We start from the raw sequence: 6,959 nt of genomic DNA, 5'->3' as shown, positions 1-6,959 counted from the left end.
CTAGGAAGGAAGATGGGGCAATCTACTTCTGTAGTGATACTGCCTTGGAAACCCAAGGAGGGGTCGCTATGAGTCGGGTCTGACTTGACGGCACATAACAACAACAACAGGAAAATAGTGAACATTGGTTTCAGAATAAAGGTTACTTGAGGGTGTCTTGAAGGCAGATATAAACATGGGTTGACAGTGGTAACATAAACTGTATAGTTAACCCCCTCATTCATGGCCATTGAGTCAACACCTACTCATAGAGACCTTATAGGACAGAGTAGAACTGTCCCACAGGGTTTCCAAGGCCGTAAACATTTATGGAAGCAGACTGCTTTATCCTTCTCCTATGGAGCTGCTTGTGGGCTTGAATTGCTGACCTTTTGGTTAACAGCCACCTATCTTAACGGCTGCACAAGAGCTCCTTAATTATATGATTAGAAGTATGTCAATTTTTGAGCTTCTTTATTTTCAACTTAAACATTATGTAAAATATGGACATTACTGCATTGTATTCTGCCCTCAGCTTGTGGAAATTCTCTTTTCTTTATATGCCTAAGCATTTCTGGAATATCCACCATTTGTGAGATTGCATACAAAAGGGTTTGCTTCAAAGAAAGTATTCATGTCCTTTTCACAACCTCTTTATGACAAAAAATGATTGACAAAGGGAAGCCTTTTTATCACTGTGGACCTCAGATTCTCCTCCCCCACCAAACCCAGGGAACTGGCTGGGGGAAATCCCTTCTTGCTACTTTCAAGTGACACCACCAGGGAGCAGTGGAAACCTCAATGACACTAGGTAAACAAAGCAGACAAAAATAACCCCACAAAAGTTGTGAGAATTATATTGTAATTATACAGTCTACAAATGCAGCCAGGACCTATATACTAAACCTACACAGAGTGACTGCCTTCTATAGGCACTGCAAGTCCATGCAAACCATCAGTTATTATTTTAAAATCAACATTAGAAACATATGCTTTCCCTCAATATTTCTGTGGGGAAAAAAAAACAAACAAACAATAAAGGTCTCTCCTCAGACATCAAACTCTTCATTTGCTTTTCTAGACTGAGTTCTCAGTTTCATTGTTTTATGTCTACCAAATCTGTCTTGGAAGAAGTGCAGCTGGAATGCTCCTTAGAAGTGAGAATGACTAGACTTTGTCTTTTAAACTTTGGTCATGTTCTCAGAAGGGACCAGTCCCTGGAGAAGGATATCATACTTGGTAAAGTAGAGGGTCAGCAAAAAAAAAAGGGAAGATCCTCAATGAGAAGGATTGATAAGGGGGCTGCAATGATGAGCTGAAGCTTAGAAATGATTGTGAAGATGACACAGGACTATGTACTTTCATTCTATAAAATATAGGATCACTATGACTACAAATAGGGGCTCTGGTGGCGTAGTGCTTAAGGCACTTGACTGCTAACTAGAAGGCTGGTGGTTCAAACCCACCAGCCACTCCTCAGAAGGAAAGTTGGGCAATCTACTTCCATAGTGATATCGCCTTGGAAACCCAAGGATGGGTCGCTAAGAGTCGGGTCCGACTCAATGGCAAATAACAACAACATGACTACAATGAAAACTCTCCTTTGAATACTAGCAATAAGTACACAGTATCTATGTTAGCATAGTGTGTTACTATGAGGAAATTTGCTTCACATTTCCAGGCTTCCATTTAAGGTTTATCATTTAAGTACATTTATATGAAGGAAATGTTTCATATCTAGGCATATGATCCTAGTGTTTATATTTTATGTATTGATGCACCTACTACACTTAGAGGAAATCTATTTTATCTTCAGAATATGAAATGAAAAAATTAAGAAAATATAGTTTGATTTTGTCACTAAATATCATAGTTATGTATGTAACAAGGCAGAAATTGAAAATGACTTTTCCTTATTCCTTAATTATAATCATAATTTAATTTATTTCTCTTTAATTGGGAACATGTGTGAAAGAATTTCTCCAATAAATTGGAAAAATTGTTTTTTAGTTATAGGAATTTAGTTAGTAAGCGTATGTAATAAAATCCTAGAGTATAAGTAATAGTATTATGAATGTTGTAGCTTGCTTTATTATTTATACTTTTGTGTTTCATGTTAAGAGACTGATTAAGTATTATCTACTTCTTTTTTGTTGTTGAAAAGGAGTCTAGTTTATTTACAAGCATTCCAAGAATTTAATAATTATAATTGTTTGAAATTATTAAGCTCCTGGAATGCTTGTAGATAGAAGGAATACACAGAGTTATTGTACCAAAAATAATTAATTGACATTCAGCCATTTCAGTAGGTAGTATATGATCAAGAATAAATGATACTGAAAGAAGAAATTCAAACTGCACTGATAGCATTGGAAAGAAACAAGGATCCAGGAATTGATGGGATACCAATTTAGAAGTCAACAACAGATGCAGTGTTGGAAGTGCTTGCTCATCTGTCTCATTCATATCAAGACTTTTGAAAGAGAGCTCCTGGTCAACTGAATAGAAGAGCTCCATATTTGTGCCCATCCCAAAGAAAGATGATTCAACAGAATGTGGAAATTATTGAACATTATCATTAATATCACAAGCAAACAATATTTTGCTGAAAATAATTGAAAATCTGTTGCTGCGACTTCCAGAAATTCAAGCCAGATTCAGAAGAGGGCATGTAATGAGGGATATCATTGCTGATGTCAGATGGATTATGGCTGAAAGCAGAGAATACCAGAAAGATGTTTGGCAGTATTTCATTGACTATTCAAACCCATTTAACTGTGTGGATTATAGCAAATTATGAATAACATTGTGAAGAATGGAAATTCCAGAACACTTAATTGTGCTCACGAGAAGTTGTTTGAACAGACAAGGGAATGCTGCATGGTTTAAAATCAAGAAAGATATGCATCAGGGCTGTATGCTTTCCGCATACTTATTTAATCTGTATGCTGAGCAAATAATTTGAGAAAATGGACTATATGAAGAAGAATGTGTAGGGTTGGAGGAATACTCGTTAAGAACCTGAGATATGGAGATGGCACAACCTTGCTTCCTGAAAGGGAAGAGGACTTGAAGCACTTATTGAGGAAGATCAAAGATTACAGGTTTTAGTATAGATTACAGCTCAACATAAAGAAAATAAAGAACCTCACAACTGGAACAATGAGCACCATCATGACAAATAGAGAAAAGATTGAAATTGTCAAAGATTTCATTTTACTTGGATCTCTAATCAACACATATGGAAGCAGCAGTCAAGAAACAATGCATTGTATTGGGATAATCTGCTGCAAAAGACCTCTTTAAAGTGTTAAGGAGCAAAGATATTTCTTTGAGGACTAAGGTGCTCCTGATCCAAGTTATGGTATTTCCGATAGCCTGTGCATGTGAAGGGAGCTCTGGTGGTGTGGTGCCTAAGGCATTTGACCGCTAACTGGAAGGCTGACAGTTCAGACTCACCAGCCGCTCTTCAGAAGGAAGACTGTGGAATCTACTTCTGTAGTGATATTGCCTCAGAAACCGAAGGAGGGGTTGCTATGAGTCTGATCCGATTAGACGGCAGTGAGCTTTGTTTTATTTTGTTTTTCGTATGCACGTGAAAGCTGAAAAATGAACAAGGAAAACTGAGAAAGAATTGATTCCTTTGAATTATAGTGTTATCAAAGAATACTGAATATACCATGGCCTCCCAGAAGATTGAACAAATTGGTTCTGGAAGGCATACAGCCAAAATGCTCTTAGAGGTAAATATGGTGAGACTTTGTCTGATGTATTTGGGACATATTATCAGGAGGGACTAGTCCCTAGAGAAGGACATCATTGGTAATGTAGAGGGTGAACAAGAAAGAGGAAAGATCCTCAATGAGATGGACTGACACAATGACAACAATAGGCTCAAACATAGAAACAATCCTGGGGTTGGTGCAGGGCTGAGCAGGGTTTTGTTCTGTTATTGGTGGGGTTGGAATGAGTTCTAATCAAATTTATGGCACCTAACAACAATAGCAATTTTTTAAAGTGGATAAACAGCTTTAAAACTTAGTTTTCCTCTCTCTTGTGGACTTTATATTTTAAAAAAAATGTGCAAAACAATAGTTGCACTTCTAATATTTTAATAAGGCGCATTTAGGGAAGAGATTGTGTTATATTATCAAGTAGTTGGAGATTCAGTTTGTCAGAGTAATGATGATCCTTTGACAAAATTAATTCTGACAACCAGTATGTTGCTGTTGTTATGTGCCATCGAGTCGGACCCAACTCATAACAACCCCTCCTTGGGTTTCTGAGGCGGTATCACTATGGAAGTAAATTGCCCAACTTTCCTTCTGAGGAGTGGCTGGTGGGTTTGAACCGCCAGCCTTCTGGTTAGCAGTCAAGTGCCTTAGGCACTATGCTACCAGAGCATTGGAATATTATATTAAATCCACAGCCATGGCAATAGCACCCTAGAAATAAGAAATTGATGATTCAAGGTTGGCAAGGTATCCTTGTGCTTAATATTAAGAACTTAGAGATTGATCTTAATGATGTTGGAGAAGAATTCCTCCTTCCAATATTTTCCTAGCATTTAACAACACAAAGAGATGTCAAAAAGGTTGTTGGTAATTACTGTTCTAGAAAATGAAGAGGAGAACTTGGAATCTAATATTAAATAAAAAACAAAATTGTTATAGAAAAAATTTTGAAAGCCTTTAGAAAATTATGTTTGAGAAACATTTATTTGTCTTTATAAGCTCCAGTTTTCAGTATTGAGTTTACTCTTACTACATTAGTTAAGGAGCTCTGGTGGCATAGTCCCTAAGGCACTTGACTGCTAACCAGAAGGTTGGCAGTTCAAACCCACCAGCCACTCCTCAGAAGGAAGGTTGGGCAATTTAATTCCGTAGTGATACCGCCTCGGAAACCCAAGGAGGGGTCACTATGAGTTGGGTCTGACTCCATGGCAGTAACTGCATTGCATTACACTGCACATTAGTTAATTCCTCATTGAAGTTTTGAGAGGAATTAATTTTTTAAAAGTATCAAACTTTGATATGTTGTTGCTGTTGTTGTTATGTGCTGTCGAGTCTAGCGACACCCTCCTTGGGTTTCCGAGGCAATATCACTACGGAAGTAGATTGCCCCATCTTCCTTCCGAGGAGTGGCTGGTGGGTTTGAATACAAAATTCATAAATAATTTCAACCCAGTTAATTCATATCTTTATCATTTAAGTCTTGCCCTTGGGTCCACTGAATGCCTTTCTTTAAAATTCTTTAATAATTTTGATTCTTACTGCATACATTCTTGATCCCTACAGTGATGGTACTATGCTACGATCTCCATAGTGAAGCCATCAAGAACCCTAAGTATCAGTATATGCATTTTTTAAAAGTTTACTGATGAATATTCCTGTATAGTGATTATAGGATTGCTGCTGCATATTGAAATTGTTATTTTTAATAGTCCACTACCTCAGTTTTAAGGAGCTCTGGTGGCTTGGTGGTTAAAGTATTCAGCTGCCAAAGGTCAGTTATTTGAACCAGTCAGCCACTCCACAGAAGAAAGATGAGGCAGTCTGCCTTGGCAAAGATTTACAGCCTTGGAAACCCTACAGGACAGTTTTTGTCTGATAGGGTCACTGTGAGTTGGAATTGAATCGATGGGAGTTTTTTTTTTTTAATCATTTTTATTTCACCAATGAGTAACGTAACAAGGGAGAAAAACGAAAAAATGAGTCTGACAGGTGAATAAGAGATGGAACAGCAAATGTCTGTAAAGAGATCATAATGTGCAAAGTTGGTGAGGTGAAGATACTTGTGAATATTCAGTTTTGAGTCTCTAGCCAGATCGATTATTCTCCAATCACAGGATTTGAGCCTCTGCATAGACACACAGGTAGATACATAGGTAGACAGATACATAGCTAAATAGGTAGATAGGTGGATAGATAGAATATACCAACACTCACACAACTTAACATAAATCAACCCTCTCACTCCAAAAAGGAGAGATATGCATTGACTTAGACAAGATGGTTCTCTGATGGACCCTGTCAGCTTGTTAAGTTAGTAAGCACTCATTACAAGGAAAAATATAATTTTCTAGAGTGGACAACAAGGGAGATAGGAAATTTGGGTAACACCAAGAAGTCCTTAATATTGCTCAGTGGAGTTTAGAGTCTACTATGAGCAGCTGAATAGCTGCTCTAGGTATATGGTCTGCTTCCAGTATATAAGAAACAACTTTGAGGAAGGTGTCTAGCTTTTTGGCATGCTTGGACCCTGCATGTAGCTAAGTCATTGTTCAGCCCTGCCAATGTTGGGACTTTTTCTAGATTTGAATTATTGGCCTGCTGTGTTGTTTGGTAATATTGGGATTGTACCTTTTTACTCGTCGACCCTAGGATTGTCAGCCTGAGGAGCCAGCAGCTGCCAGAGTAAGAAAAGCTTCCAGCTTCTGTGGGATGGGAGCAGAAGGCAGACCTGAAGCCCAGGGTTGAGGGGCTTTCACCCAGCCCCTAGAGCCTGGCACTTTGAACTCAGACTTCTAGCCTCCAAAAACTGCAGGAATCAACTTCTCTGTGTTAAAGCCATCCCATTTGTTGTATTTTTCTGTGAGAATAGCATGAATTAACCAAAACAGGGATTTCATTAAAATTTTAAGCTCTCATATAGAGAAATTATAAAACACATCAGTTATGGTTTTTTTAGAACTGGAAGAACTTTAGGGGTGCGTATATACTGAACCATCATTTAAAAGATTAAAAAAAAAAAAAACTTTCTTCTTTCAGTGAACTGACACCATACAAAATATTTTTAAAGGATAGAAGTAATTTTTTACTAGTTAAGGAAAGGTTTATATATTGGAGGACATTTTCTTTGTTGGTTACCAGGGGTGGGAGGAGAGGGGAGGGAATGCTGTTAGATAGATAGAGATAAATATTGATTTGGGTGAAGAGAAGGGCAATGTACCAAATGGGAGTGACCAATATGGCAGCATT

The sequence above is a fragment of the Orycteropus afer genome, unplaced genomic scaffold (genome assembly GCF_000298275.1).
Source record: "Orycteropus afer afer isolate SDZICR_OR568_19922 unplaced genomic scaffold, OryAfe1.0 scaffold00007, whole genome shotgun sequence".
Lineage (NCBI taxonomy): Eukaryota > Metazoa > Chordata > Mammalia > Tubulidentata > Orycteropodidae > Orycteropus > Orycteropus afer.
The sequence above is the reverse complement of the archived record's forward strand: the minus strand, read 5'-3'. Positions refer to the sequence as shown.